The sequence below is a fragment of the Rana temporaria genome, chromosome 1 (assembly GCF_905171775.1).
Source record: "Rana temporaria chromosome 1, aRanTem1.1, whole genome shotgun sequence".
Lineage (NCBI taxonomy): Eukaryota > Metazoa > Chordata > Amphibia > Anura > Ranidae > Rana > Rana temporaria.
In genome coordinates this window covers 526,402,220-526,418,860 of record NC_053489.1, presented here as the reverse complement: position 1 = coordinate 526,418,860, position 16,641 = coordinate 526,402,220, and positions in this window count along the sequence as shown.

The window sequence follows — 16,641 nt, the reverse complement described above, 5'->3', positions numbered from 1 at the left end:
GCATGTGTGAGAAATATATCATTTAGTGACAACGTTTTGTAATTTTTATTTTTTTAGGTCAATATTCAATCACTTGGGGCAAAAAAATGTAATATTCCATGGACTTAACATGCCTCTCAGCAAATAGCTTGGGGTGTCTTCTTTACAAAATGGGGTCATTTGGGGGGGTTGTGTGCCATCTTGGCATTTTATGGCCTTCAAAACTATGATAGGTAGTGAGGAGTGAAATCAAAAATGTATGCCCTTAGAAATCTTGAAGATGGTGATTGGTTTTCGGGGCCCCGTACATGGCTAGGCTCCCAAAAAGTCCCACACATGTGGTATCCCCGTACTCAGGAGAAGCAGCAGAATGTATTTTGGGGTGCAATTCCACATATAACCATGGCATGTGTGAGAAATATATCATTTAGTGACAACTTTGTGCAAAAAAAAATCAGTTTATCATATTCCCGCAACTTGTGTCAAAATATAAAATATTCCATGGACTCGACATCCCTCTCAGAAAATAGCTTGGGGTGTCTACTTTCCAAAATGGGGTCATTTGGGGGGTTTTTGTGCTATTTTGGCATTTTATGGCCTTCGAAACTGTGATGGGTAGTGAGGAGTGAAATCAAAAATTTACACCCTTAGAAAGCCTGAAGGCGGTGATTGTTTTTTGGGGTCCCGTACGCGGCTAGGCTCCCAAAAAGTCTCACACATGTGGTAGCCCCGTACTCAGGAGAAGCAGCAGAATGTATTTTGGGGTGTAATTCCACATATGGGGGGAGTATGTTTTGCGCGTGGGTGTAAGCGTTACTGGCACTAACTAGCTACCTAGCGGCACCAGCGACACTAATACAGCGATCAGAAAAATGATCGCTTAGTGATGCTGGCAATAGGGGGGTGAAAGGGTTAACTCTAGGGGCAATCAGGGGTTAAAACCTTTATTAGAAAATGTATGGGGGTACCTAACGCTATAAAAACCTAGCGGGCGAACCTCAAAAAATAACTAGCTACCTAGCGGCACTAATACAGCGATCAGAAAAATGATTGCTTAGTGACGCTGGTAATAGGGGGTAAAAGGGTTAACTCTAGGGGCAATCAGGGGTTAAAACCTTTATTAGAAAATGTATGGGGGTACCTAACGCTATAAAAACCTGGCGGGCGAACCTCAAAAAATAACTAGCTACCTAGCGGCACCAGCGACACTAATACAGCGATCAGAAAAACGATCGCTTAGTGACGCTGGCAATAGGGGGTGAAAGGGTTAACTCTAGGGGCAATCAGGGGTTAAAACCTTTATTAGAAAATGTATGGGGGTACCTAACGCTATAAAAACCTGGCGGGCGAACCTCAAAAAATAACTAGCTACCTAGCGGCACCAGCGGCACTAATACAGCGATCAGAAAAACGATCGCTTAGTGACGCTGGCAATAGGGGGGTGAAAGGGTTAACTCTAGGGGCAATCAGGGGTTAAAACCTTTATTAGAAAATGTATGGGGGTACCTAACGCTATAAAAACCTGGCGGGCGAACCTCAAAAAATAACTAGCTACCTAGCGGCACGAGCGACACTAATACAGCGATCAGAAAAACGATCGCTTAGTGACGCTGGCAAAAGGGGGGTGAAAGGGTTAACTAGGGGTTGATCAAGGGGTTAAAAGTGTTAGGTCCAGTGTAGCCCCCTACCCCCCCCATAAAGGTTTTAACCCCTTGATCACCCCCTAGTTAACCCTTTCACCCCCCTTTTGCCAGCGTCACTAAGCGATCGTTTTTCTGATCGCTGTATTAGTGTCGCTCGTGCCACTAGGTAGCTAGTTTTTTTTTTGAGGTTCGCCGCCATGTTTTTATAGCGTTAGGTACCCCCATAAATTTTCTAACGCTATAAAAACATGGCGGCGAACCTAAAAAAAAACTAGCTACCTAGTGGCACGAGCGACACTAGTACAGCGATCAGAAAAACGATCGCTTAGTGACGCTGGCAAAAGGGGGGTGAAAGGGTTAACTAGGGGGTGATCAAGGGGTTAAAAGTGTTAGGTCCAGTGTAGCCCCCTACCCCCCCCCCCAATAAAGGTTTTAACCCCTTGATCACCCCCTAGTTAACCCTTTCACCCCCCTTTTGCCAGCGTCACTAAGCGATCGTTTTTCTGATCGCTGTATTAGTGTCGCTCGTGCCGCTAGGTAGCTAGTTTTTTTTGAGGTTCGCCGCCATGTTTTTATAGCGTTAGGTACCCCCATAAATTTTCTAACGCTATAAAAACATGGCGGCGAACCTCAAAAAAAAACTAGCTACCTAGTGGCACGAGCGACACTAATACAGCGATCAGAAAAACGATCGCTTAGTGACGCTGGAAAAAGGGGGGTGAAAGGGTTAACTAGGGGGTGATCAAGGGGTTAAAACCTTTATTGGGGGGGGGGGCTATCCTGGACCTAACACTAACTGCCTGACACTAACTGCCTGTCACACTGAAACTAAATGCAGTGATCAGTAAATGATCACTGCAATTTAGTGACGGTGTGACAGGGGGGGGCTGGTGGGGGCGATCGGGGGGTGACCGGGGGGGGGGATCGTAAGCCTATGTGTCTGTGTGTCAGTGTAGTGCTTGTGTACTCACTGTGTGATGTCTCCGCTCCTCCGCCGGACGAAAATACCGGCGGGAGGAGCGGTGACATCACTTCCTCCTCTGCCTGTGTTTACAATGCAGGCAGAGGAGGGCGGAGGAGGAAGCTGATTGGCTGGGGAGCGATCCGGAGGGGGCGGACAAAAACGAACTGCCGCCCCCGCTTCCCGGATCGCTCCTGAAGATTACCGACCCGCGCCATGTACCGGGGGGGGTCCCGATCGGACCCCCGACCCCCGTCAAGCAGAGGACGTACAGGTACGTTGATGTGCCTGTCCGTGCCATTCTGCTGACGTATATGTACATGAGCGGGTCGGGAACTGGTTAATCATTAGCATATTTTTTAATGCGAGCGCCGAATGTGTCCAGCGTAACTATTCGCCCACGATACGCCGGCGTAGGCAAGTTACGTCGGAGGCTGAAGCCATGTTGTCAGGCATATCTAGCTTTGTGAATCGGCGTAAAGATGCGATGGCGCACATTTTAAATTACGGCGGCGTATCTGGAGATACGCCGATGTATCTCCTTTCTGAATCCGGCCCTACTACATCATAGGCAATAATGAGGAATCAGTCCACAGTGACAGTGACTGTACATGTTGGGTAAAGCAAGAATGACTAAAGTGTCTAATCATGCAGATCCCTCTTACAATATCCAGCTTCAAATGTAACTCTGGGTGAGGTCTATATACATTGCAAGGATTTTAGCAAACTTTGTTGCAGATACCTACCTTTGTTTACACCCTGAAGAATTAACTGTTTGTCTCACCATGTCCTTTTCAGATTGATTCCTGAGTTGGATGGTCAAATTATTACATTCATGGGGAGTGTACAGAATGCCACAGGCGAAAATGGCAGTGGTTGCAGTGTGGAATATAAAGATAATTTTAAACATTACATGAAAAATGCAATTACATATGTTTTTTTTTTTGGTGAAGTTTTTCTTCAAGAAAATGTCTCTGAAACTGACCATTATCTGTCAGTTCTGATAAGTTCCTGAAATCGTTACATGTTCTGTAAATTAAAATATGTTCTCTCGTACATAAAAATGCAACATATATGTTATTGGCAAATGCAGTTATTGTGGCATAAGTAATAGTCAGCATGGATCCATTGTAACAATACATGCTCCTTCTTGGAGTTCACAACTTTGGATAGAGTGCAATTGGAAGCTTTCCCTATTCCCTATTCAACTCATGATAAAAATAAAATAAAAAATAGGGGTAAATTTCGACCTCTCAAAGATTGCTTACCCCCGCTATAGAGTATTTAAATCTGGACACCAGGGTCTAGCTACCTTTGCAATTGCAGATCCCTCTTCCTAGGTTCTGTTAAACTACTGATACAGTTTACATTATAGTGCCTTACTTTTCATGCAATCCAAGATTTTCAGTCCCAATAATGTCATAAAATCCCTTGGAAAAGTGTGCTCTTTCCTGACACTGGGAGGATGACTTTTTATCTTGCTGCTGTCACATCTATACAGGGAAAGAGGACTACATTTCCTATTATGCAAAGGAAAATGCAGAAAGGGCCAATCAGCTCCTGATTCCACCCACTACAGCCAGTGGGAACGTAATTACGTCCCAGCTAGCTGTAAAGATTGGAGCAGATACAAGATCGTTGGCAAGGGAGATACACAGCATAGTGGTCACTGGTCTTACAACACGGATGTCAAAATAATATAAAAATAATGCATATTGGATTTCTCAGAAATGACACAGTGGGGAAATAAAAAACAAGCATATTACAATAAGGTAAAAAGGCACAAGTACTGACAGTAGATACGTTTTCTGCCTGGAATTCAGTATCAAGCATCACGCATATAATATCTTTAGTGGCCACCAGCAACAACTTATCAGTATTGATGGTGGTGCAGGTATTTCTTGAAAAATGCAACATTCAGACAATTTCTTTACAAATACTGAGAACCTTTAGTTAGCTTTCTTTACAGCTGCATGTGCATGTGTTAAATTGTAACCTGACAATTCTTTTCAGGAAACACTTTAACTGTACTAAAGTTACAGGCTCTCCTCAGTTTAACTGTGATTTGAGCTTATATAATTCTTTAGGACAGGAAATTACAAGCTTTTCTCAGTTTTTCTAAGATGGTATACCGCCTCATTAGTGTGGATCTACATCTCCAATTCCTAAAAAAGTTTGTACGTTTTGTAAAATCTACATAAAAACAGAATGCAATGATTTGTATATCTCATAAACCCATATTTTATTCATAAAAGAAAATAGAAAACATACCAAATGTTTAAACTGAGAAAATGTAAAATTTGGGGGAAAAAAATTGTAATTTTGAAATTTATGGTAGCAACACATGTCAAAAAATTTGGGACAGGCCCAAAAAGGCTGGCAAAGTAAGTGGTACTAAAAAGGAAGAGCTGGAAGAACATTTGCAACCAATAAGGTTTATTGACAGCAGGTCAATAACATTAATGGGTATAAAAAGGACATCTTAGTCAGAGTGTCTCAGAAGTAAAGATGGGCAGAGGTTCACCAATCTGTAAAAAGCTTTGTCTAAAAATTGATGAATAATTTCGAGGTAATGTTCCTCAACAAGATTTTAAATATATCATCCTCAGACAGCACTGCAATAAAAACAAGCATGATTCTGTGATGGACTTTACTGCATGTGCTTAGGAATAGGGATGAGCTTCGTGTTCAAGTCGAATACGGGCCGTTCGTGCCAAATTCGAGTGGCGTGTCACGGCCCATAATTCACTGCGGCATCGCAGTGCATTGCTGGCTGATGATTGGCCAAGCATGCACTATGACCCGCATGCTTGGCCAATCACAGCGCGCAAAAAACAGAGAGCCATAATTGGCCAAAGCCAGGGTGGCTTTGGCCAATTATGGCTCGGGGTTTGTACACGCCCCACACTATAAAAGGCCGCCTGCAGGTTGGCCTTGTGTAGTGTGTTGCGGCGGTGGTTAAAGACAGACAGAGAGAGAGAGAGAGAGAGAGAGACAGTGTAATTTTTTCTAGGTAGATAGAGCAGGCAGGCTAGTCAGTTAAAGTTACAGTGTGTAGAGGATATATATGCATCCCAGGTGTTGTACATATATTTATACACTGTATAGTTTAGCTAGATCAGCTATTCCTAGTTTTCTAGCAGGCAGGTGATTGTGCTAACTGCAGTATTCTCACATGGTGTATTGCCTGTGTCCTCTGCAGTGTGCACCATAAAGCTACGTGGTGTGTGTACTGCCTTTGTCCTCTGTAGTTTGCACCTAAAGCTACTTGGTGTGTACTGCCCGTGTCCTCTGTAGTTTGCACCTAAAGCTACTTGGTGTGTACTGTCCGTGTCCTCTGCAGTTTGCACCTAAAGCCACGTAGTATGTGTACTGCCTTTGTCCTCTGCAGTTTGCACCTAAAGCTACTTGGTGTGTACTGCCCGTGTCCTCTGTAGTTTGCACCTAAAGCTTCTTGGTGTGTACTGCCCGTGTCCTCTGTAGTTTGCACCTAAAGCTACTTGGTGTGTACTGCACGTGTCCTCTGTAGTTTGCATCTAAAGCTACTTGGTGTGTACTGCACGTGTCCTCTGTAGTTTGCACCTAAAGCTACTTGGTGTGTACTGCACGTGTCCTCTGTAGTTTGCACCTAAAGCTACTTGGTGTGTACTGCACGTGTCCTCTGTAGTTTGCACCTAAAGCTACTTGGTGTGTACTGCCCGTGTCCTCTGTAGTTTGCATCTAAAGCTACTTGGTGTGAACTGCACGTGTCCTCTGTAGTTTGCACCTAAAGCTACTTGGTGTGTACTACCCGTGTCCTCTGCAGTTTGCACCTAAAGCTACTTGGTGTGTACTGCCCATGTGCTCTGCAGTTTGCACCTAAAATAAATTATGGCAAAAAATAGGCAAGCAATATATATATATGTATAAATATAATTGTGCAAAGTGTAGCAATGTGCAAAAAACGCATGGGATGAATGGTAAGACAAAAAAGTCCCAAAAAGTGGATAATGAATGTCCTTGTGTAGACAAGTATCAAACAAACAAAGGTGTCTTCACAGTCTTCTTGTGTGGCTCTTCTATAAGTTGTGTTCACAGAGCGCTTACCTTATGGCAGGTATATAACAGCTTGTATAAATATATCCAGGGATGGTTCCACTTAGTTGATCTCCAGCTGCTGTCTGTCACTGTGGATGGTTTCACAGGATCTCTCCTTGGTATGTGCCAGAGTATAAAGCAAAAAGACATCCCATCGTGAAGTAAATCATGAACTTTTATTTGATAAAAACATAGAAACTTACATAAAGGTTTGAAAAGAAATGTGAAACAGTGATTCAGCATTCAGTTCTTAGTGTTTCCTGGTGCATCAGGTCCTTACTAGTTACGCCACATCACATGGCTTCATCAGAGGTCACCTCTTAGAGGTCTATCCACTTTTTGGGACTTTTTTTGTCTTACCATTCATCCCATGCGTTTTTTGCACATTGCTACACTTTGCACAATTATATTTATATGTATATTTTAAGGGAAAAAAAAGCACTGTAGCTTGTTTAGTGCAAAATAGCCTAAGGCCCCATACACACCATAGAATCTATCCGCAGATAAATCCCATCGAATGGGTTTCAGCGGATAGATTCTATGGTGTGTACACTCCGGCGGATATTTATCCGCGGATATTTCCGAATTCCAGCATATAAATATTTGTCGACATGCACAGAATATCTATCCGCTGGAATCGGATCCCACGGATGGATCCGCTGGTCTGTACAGACTGACCGAATCCATCCGTCCGAAGGCATCCCCCGCATGCGTCGCAATGATTCAACGCATGCGTGGAATTCCTTATATGACAGCGTCGCGCACGTCGCCGCGTCATAATCGCGGCGACGGCGCGACACGTCATCGCCAGAGGATTTCGGCGCGGATTTCAATGCGATGGTGAGTACACTCCATCGCATTAAAATCTGCTGAAATCCTTGAGAGGATTTATCCGCGGAAACGGTCCGCTGGACCGTATCCGCGGATAAATCCTCCCGTGTGTATGGGGCCTTAGATTCTTAATCTCTTCTAAGATTAAAATAAATGAACCTGATTTATTGTTATGGCAACAGCCCTGATTTTTGCAAACTTTGACGGGGTTCCATGATTTCTCTGGATTGTTGGCAGTTGCAACTCCTGTATTTATACCTTATGTCTTGGCAAACATATGAGTTCACAGCAATGGTTATAATGATTAGCACATCATGCGTGCTGAGTGCATTATCTCCATGTTACTTTCCAATAGATCAGCACAGATTGATCTATTTTAAGTCCTTTCAACACAATCTTCTAAGTTAACAAAAATGTGGTACAATAAAGTGATAGAAAATAGCATTTGACATGTTGCACACAAGAACAATTATGCAGGTAATTTTAGAGTGTGACAATAATTGTAAGGGCTTTCTACACCCTGCAATACGTTATCTAGAGCTTTGATCTTTTTTTTTCATGTGAATGCTTTCAAGTCAGCTTGCAACACACAGCTGTTTGATTCAGACAGTTGTACAAACATGTTTAGTAAGGAAACAAATAGTGTGTACCGTATATGGTACTGGGCTGTATAAACCTGCATGGCTTGAATTTAGTATATTAAAATGTTATTTATATAAATGCTAAAGTATTATTTCAGGATTTTCATTTTATTTGATGTCATGTGATGTTATACATTACAAACTATTGATAGTATTATCGTTTCTTCAACCTAAAGTATTTGTAAAGGCAAACATTTGATTTTAATTTTAGTAAAGTAGGGAAGGGTGATGCCGCGTACACACGATAATTTTTGGCATGAAAAAAACCCGACGTTTTTAAAAACGTCATTTAAAATGATCGTGTGTGGGCTTTACATCGTTTTTCGGCTTCTGAAAAACGCCAAAAAAAATATTTGAACATGCTGCATTTTTTAACGTCGTTTTAAAAAATTTCGTTTTTCGGTTTGTAAAAAATGATCGTGTGTGGGCAAAAACAATGTTTTAAACCCGCGCATGCCCAGAAGCAAGTTATGAGATGGGAGCGCTCGTTCAGGTAAAATTACCATTCATAATGGAGTAAGCACATTCATCACCCTGTAACAGACAAAAAAGCGTGAATCGTCTTTTACTAACAAGAAATCAGCTAAAAGCAGCCCAAAGACAAATAGAACTTCCCCTTTAGAGTCCCGTTGTACGTGTTGTACGTCACCGCGCTTTGTTCATAATTTTTCAAAAAACGATTGTGTGTGGGAAACATTGTTTTTAATGATGAAGTTGGAAAAACTTCGTTTTTTGGACATGCCGAAAAACGATCGTGTGTACGCGACATGAGACTAGTTGGCCAAGTTTTTATTGCTGTCTGTGTCTCTGTTGGGGAGATTCGCCCCTCTATTTATCTTGATAAAAATTGTCACCAGGACAGAATGCAATGGCAAATTTTAAGTTGTCACCAAACACAGGGTGCAAACACAGACCCTTTAATGTGAGACCTGTTCTCCTGACAAGTGTTTACTTTGGAGGACTTTCCTCTTATTTCCTATTGCACCTTCAGGACAAAAAGTGAAGGGAACAGGCAGCAAAATATAGTCTAACAGGGATTTAACCTTTTCCCACTCTACCTAAAACGAAGAAGAAGAAAAAAAAAAAAAAGAATATGGCATCACAGACACTTTTTTTTTTTAAACTGGAGAGTTTAACCACTTAAGACCCGGACCAAAATGCAGCTAAAGGACCCGACCAGGTTTTGCGATTCGGCACTGCGTCGCTTTAACAGACAATTGCACGGTCGTGCGACATGGCTCCCAAACAAAATTGGCGTCCTTTTTTTCCCCACAAATAGAGCTTTCTTTTGGTGGTATTTGATCACCTCTGCGGTTTTTATTTTTTTACGCTATAAACAAAAATAGAGTGACAATTTTGAAAAAAATGCAATATTTTTTACTTTTTGCTATAATAAATATCCCCAAAAAATATATAAAAAAACGTTTTTTTTCCTCAGTTTAGGCCGATATGTATTCTTCTACCTATTTTTGGGGAAAAAAATCGCAATAAGCGTTTATCGGTTGGTTTGCGCAAAATTTGTAGCGTTTACAAAAGAGGGGATAGTTTTATTGCATTTTTATCATTTTTTTTTTTTTTACTACTAATGGCGGCGATCAGCGATTTTTTTCGTGACTGCGACATTATGGCGGACACTTCGGACAATTTTGACACATTTTTGGGACCATTGTAATTTTCACAGCAAAAAATGCATTTAAAATGCATTGTTTACTGTGAAAATGACAGTTGCAGTTTGGGAGTTAACCACAAGGGGGCGCTGAAGGGGTTATGTGTGACCTCATGTGTGTTTACAACTGTAGGGGGTGTGGCTGTAGGTGTGACGTCATCGATTGTGAATCCCTATAAAAGGGATCACACGATCGATGCCGCCGCCACAGTGAAGAACGGGGAAGCTGTGTTAACATACAGCTCTCCCTGTTCTTCAGCTACGGGGACCGATCGCTGGACTCCAGCGGCGATCGGGTCTGCGGGTCCCGCGGTCCCGGAGCTTCGGACCGGGTCATGGGCGCGCGCCTGCGACCCACGGCTGGACAATAGCACAGCACGTACCTGTACGTGCATGTGCCCAGCCGTGCCATTCTGCTGACATATATGTGCAGGAGGTGGTCCTTAAGTGGTTAAAACCTGATGCAGCTCTGCATAGCAACCAATCAGCTTCCAGGTTTTATTGTGAAAGCTGAATTGAAAAAGAAGAAAAACCCGGCATTCACAGATTTGTATAAGTTTGTAGGTCACCACATCCCTATTAATAATGAAAAAAACAAGAATGACCCCCTAAGGCGAAAGCGACCACAAACAAAAATGTATAAAAAATAAAATTTTTATTCAGTACAAAATATATAAGAATCATTGAAAAAGTACAATGGAATACAATATATATCTAAACAGTTGTTGTTGCTGAAAATGAACAAGAAACTGCTTAAAGCGTTTGTAAACGAAAACATTTTTTTCCTTTAAAATAACAAACATGTCATACTTACCTCCACTGTGCATTTCGTTTTGCACAGAGTCGACCCCGATCTACGTCTTCTGGTGTCCCTCGGCGGCTGTCTCTGGTCCTCCCCGCAATTACTCACCACAGTCATGCGAGAGCTCGCATGGTGGTCAGTAATTGCGGGCGCGCTCCCGTGATACAGCGATCGGACATAGCCGCTCACTGTATCACTCGGCCCCGTCCCTCGGCGCGCCGCATCACTGGATGTGATTGACCGCAGCACCAGCCAATAGCTGCGCTGCTTCAATCCATCCGCTCTAGCCAATCAGCGGCCAGGCTGAGCGGCGAAGAGGATATCGAGAGCGCGCGGGACTTTCGACGGGTCAGGTAAGTAAAACGGGGGCTCGGGGGGGGGGGGGGGGCGGCAACACCAGATGTTTTTTCACCTTAATGCATAGATAGCATTAAGGTGAATTTTTTTTTTTAATATACAACTCCTTTAAAGTCAAACCCAAAAAGAGGTTTGACTTTAAGCAGTTTCTTGTTCATTTTCAGCAACAACAACTCTTTGGATATATTGTATTCCATTGTACTTTTTCTATGATTCTTATATATTTTGTACTGAATAAAATGTATATTTTTTATACAGTTTTGTTTGTGGTCACTTTCAAAGTCCCACCCTTAGGGGGTCATTCTTGTTTTTTCAAGCTTAATTGAACAAGTCAAAGTTAGAAGCTTATCATGCACAGTTACACCATATTTTGCACTCTCCAGATTAAGTTAATCAACCCCTTTATATTAGGGCTGTGCAAATTAACTTTTAATTAATCGATTAATTTTTAATTTTTTTGATCGATCAAAATCTTTTTGATCGATTAAAATTCTTTTGATTGGTAGTTGCCTCTCAGCCGGCTTCTGGGCTTTCAGGGAGTTCCATCGGAGATCCAGTAACGTCACGGAAACCGGCGGGGCTTGCTGTGTCCATCTGAAGGGCTCCTTTGCTGTGCCTTCATATCTGCATGCCGGCGGGACCTTACTATCTGCCACACGCAAGGGCTGTTACACTTCCCTCTATCAAGTTGAGTCCCCCAGGGATCCCCTCTGTCGCCTGTTCTTTTCAATATCTATCTCCGCCCTCTTTTTGAAATCATCAGTAACCAAAAATTACTTTACCACTCTTATGCAGATGACACACAACTTTATTTTCGCATCTGCGACAAAAAGGATCATTATCTCGGACTAGAGAAATGCCTTACTTTGATAGAAAAGTGGATGACAAAGAGTTACCTTAAACTCAATGGCTCAAAAACAGAACTTCTCCTGTTTCAGGCCAATCGGAAGATTCATCCCGCAACAACATGGACGCCCCCGCCCATTCTGGGAAAAACTATCACCCCCAGCACCAAAGTCAAAAGTCTCGGAGTCATCTTCGACACCTACATGACAATGGATGCACAAATAGGGTCAGTAGTCAGCGGATCGCACCATCTGCTGCGCCTACAACGCAGACTCACTCCCTTTATCCCAAAAAAAGACATAGCAGTCGTGGTGGGGACACTTATCAACTCCAGACTTGACTATGCAAATGCCCTCTATCTCGGACTCCCAAAATACCAAATCACTCGTCTGCAAGTCGTTCAAAATACGGCCGCTCGACTTGTGACTGGGAAAAAAACATGAAAATCAATCTCACCTTCACTGAGATCCCTTCATTGGTTGCCAGTAAAAGACAGAATCACTTTCAAGGCACTCTGCCTAACGCATAAGTGTATTCTGGGAAATGCCCCCCAATATCTATGCGAGAAACTAAAAGGTCATAACACCAATCGCATTCTGCGATCCACCAACCAAAATCTACTCCAGATACCCAAAGCCAGATACAAGTCCAAAGGAGAACGAAGATCTGCGGTCCAAGGACCCAGACTATGGAACGCTCTACCAACCACCATCCGATTGGAGGTAAACCACCTGGCCTTCAGGATAAAGATCAAGACCCATCTCTTCTGAGGGCCCAGGGAATGGATACCAAGCGCCCAGAGGCGATTCAGTTCGCATGTGTTGCGCTATATAAGTTTCTCACTCACTATCAACCTGGGATTCTACAGCCATCCACTGGGAGTTGGGATAGTTCCCTTCATGGGACATCTACATGCCGACGGACTGATGTTAACCCCTCCTCATCTGGATTCAGCAGTGGTATCGTTGTACACATTTTTATACCAGTATCATACTTAGCTACATGTTTTTATGACAGCATTTGGTACCGTTTGGTATTACCCGCACCATTTTTACAGTTTATGTAGCTACATCGATTTTTATCTCCAGTGCAATATTTATTTTGTTACCTACTTGAAGACTTTAAAAGTTTTAATGCTATTCCCATCGAGCGCTGCCTTTGTGTGTTTGTTGTATCCTGCTATCCATTTTTCCAGTTGTTGGTAGCTGCCCTGGGAATCAGCCTGCAAGGAGGAGATCAGCTAAAAGTAGTTGGATTTGTATGTGCGTTATAATTAATCGAAATTAGTTTATTAATTGATTTAAAAAAACAAAACGATTAATCGAACAGAAACATTTTGATCAGTAACAGCCCTACTTTATATATCTTTACTCTTATGTCTCAATGTGTAGCTTACCTCTGACACCAATAGACAATAAATAAATAATAATAAAAAAAAAAACCCTAACCTCCTCCAGGGATAGGCAAAAAAGTTGTACAATTTGATTTAACATGGGGAAAAAATCTTTGCTGTTACCCAAAGGCAATTATATACTTCTTAGATGAAAATTCTTCAATGTTATTACAAACATGAAAAGCCATTTATAGTTTTTGCATTCCCAATTTTTTTTTTTTTTAAAACAATCTACTGAATTAGCTAGAACCAGCTCCTCTAGTGCTCCATTAGTTTTGTATTGTACAGTAAAACCTTGGATTGCGAGCATAATTCGTTCCAGAAATATGGTTGTAATCCAAAGCACTTGTATATCAAAGCAAAGTTGTACCTTAATTAAATGTAACCATATTGCTCTCTTCTCTCTTATACTCTGTTGTGACATGACACTACTCTTAAATCAAGACATCGCTTGTATATCAAGTCAAAATTTATTAAAATGTTTTGCTTGTCTTGCAGAACGCTCTCAAACCAAGTTACTCTCAAACCAAGGTTTTACTGTACTTTGATATTTTAAATTACTAGATTGGGTGGTACTTTTATAAACTTCATAACAGACTTCTCCTACGATGTTCTGAATTTATACTTTATCTTTCTTTTAAAATTATTGATCATGCTATAATGTATATTTGCTCTTATAACTTTTTTCAGTGCTTTCTAAAATTAGGTCTTTTTTATTTTTATTTTTTTAAGCGTGTTCATTGGTAAATGTAAATTCTTGCACAGTATTATATGGTAATTAAAAAATGTGCTGACGGAAACATATTAAAATAATTTCACTTTTTTTTATAATGTAGTTATATTTTGTATTGGTAATTTGCACCTTATATAAAAATATGGAAAGCATGAGTCACAATTGTAGGTTAAATTAGACAAGTCAAGACAACTGAAAATAACATAAATATTCTTGCCAGTGGGAATGTGTTAAATGAACAAATAACTATAGCCACCCTCTAGTGGAGAAACAAAATAAATGCTGATGGAGATAAACTAAACTGTGTACGTTTAATAAACTGTGATAAGCGGAGATCATGATGATCACGGCTGATCACTGCTTATCACAGAGCATTGCCGGTTTAATAAACTGTGATAAGGAGCAGAGAACACATTCTTCACTTCACATCACAGCACATGGATGTTTTGTCACAAACGGCCAGTTTAATAAACCGTGATCTGAAGATTTCACAGCTCTTCACCTGAAATATCTCCCTTCCAGATTCACCAGCTCAGAGGTGGAGAATCTGGGAGAGAAGCTGGTGTGATAAGAGGAAGAAGGCTTATTTCTTCCTAATTTCAACACCAGTGGATTAAAAATGAATATTAACAACAATATACGTGTGTGTGTGTATGTATATATATATATATATATATATATATATATATATATATACATACATACATACATACATACATACATACATACATACATACACACACACATATATACCGTATTTATCGGCGTATACGCGCACTTTTTTCCCTTAAAATCAGGGCAAAATTGTGGGTGCGCGATATACGCCGATACTTGCTTCCCGCACTGTGTTTGAACTTTGCCGCCGATCCCTGCTTCCTGCGCTGTGTTTGAACGCTGCCGCAGACATATACCGTGCGCAGTATACTCGGGTACAGTCGGCCAGGCTCGGCTCCCTTCTAGGTTATGCGAGAGGAGCCGAGTGTGCCCGAGTGTACTGTGCTCGGTATATGTCGGCGGCGGCGGCGTTCAAATACAGCGCAGGAAGCAGGGATCGGCTCAGAGACAGCACGGGGCAGCGGGGAGGACACCACGAAGGTCTCAGACGGACGCCAGACCGGACAAGGCCACCGATGGACGCCAGGCAAGACACCAAAACTGTAAGTAATAAAAAATAAATAAAATTCAGGAATTTCACGTCCAGAGTAGGGGTGCGCACAATAGGCTGATAAATACGGTATATATATATATATGTGTGTGTATATATATATATATATATATATACACACACACACACACACATACATATACATACAGTATTTATATATATATGTAATTATATATATATATATATATATATATATATATATATATATAATCACATGTCTGAAAACATTAATTACATGTTCTTTTAAACGTTAGTTTCACTGTTTGAATTCGGCTGCACCATAATCTCACAATATCTCACGAGATTACAGGCAGTTCACCCACTTTTACACAGATCTCGGCTGTTTTCAGAGAAAAAACTTCACCCCTGTTCACCATCTGAGAACTGAAGTTCTCAGTTTATTAAACCGGCTGCAGAGGAGATAATTCTCCTCATGAGAACTGCCGTGAACTGCTGTGAACTGAACGGAGAAAAAACTTCACAGTTTATTAAACGGACACCATAATCAGAGGAAACGTTTATTTTATTGCATACCTATTTAAATGATTATTTGCTCATCGTGTTTATTTGAGATTATATGAACCCTCCTCCACAATCTCATAATTATTTTATACTTAAAAATGATTATTTGATATTTAATCATTGACATAGAAAATATCACCAAGTTCAATTAGTTACCTTTTTGTATTTATTTTGGTACTTATATCCATGAATTGTACAGGCGCTACCTCTGCTAATATCATTTTCAATTGATCAAGAAACTTATTAAAAATGTAATGCAGACTAAACTATTGCTTGAAGAAATACAGGGAGAGTGCTAGCAAATTACATTACTATAAAATATTAAACATTAAAGGAGTTGTAAAGGAATTTTTTTTTTTTTGCTGAAATGACGGTTTACAGGGTATAGAGACATAATAGTTAACTGATTCCTTTTAAAAATGATTAAAAATAGATACAAATCAATCATATAATGTACCTGCAGTTTCTAGTTTCCTTTTTGCATGTTGTTTCCTGCTTCTGTGATGTACAGAGCCACAGAGCTATACAGGGCAGTGATGGTTTGGAAGACGAAACTGATTGGTGCTGTCGGGTTTTAGACACACAGTAATCACACCTCCTTGATTAGTGACCACAGAGAGAAAGCTCCCAGTACTGTGGTCATCAGGAAACAGACAACCAGGAAGTGTGGAGATCAGAGAAGAATTACAGCAACTTGAGAGAAAAAACGAACAATGAGGACATGAAAACAGCACTGCATTAAGGTAAAGGAAGCTATTAAGATAAAAAAAAAATTCCTTTACAAACCCTTTAAAACATAATATTTTTAGTCACTGTAACATTTATTTCATCACCTCATGTTTCCATTACTAATCTGTAGCAATGATCCAAAATGAAATCATAATCTATAGAATGTTATATTTAGAATAAAAAATACTATTAATGTTTATATTATTAATACCATTAATGTTTTGCTGTTATTTCTATCATGCGTAGTAACATATAGCATTTTTTTTATTGTTAACTTTAACAATTAAATAGTCTGT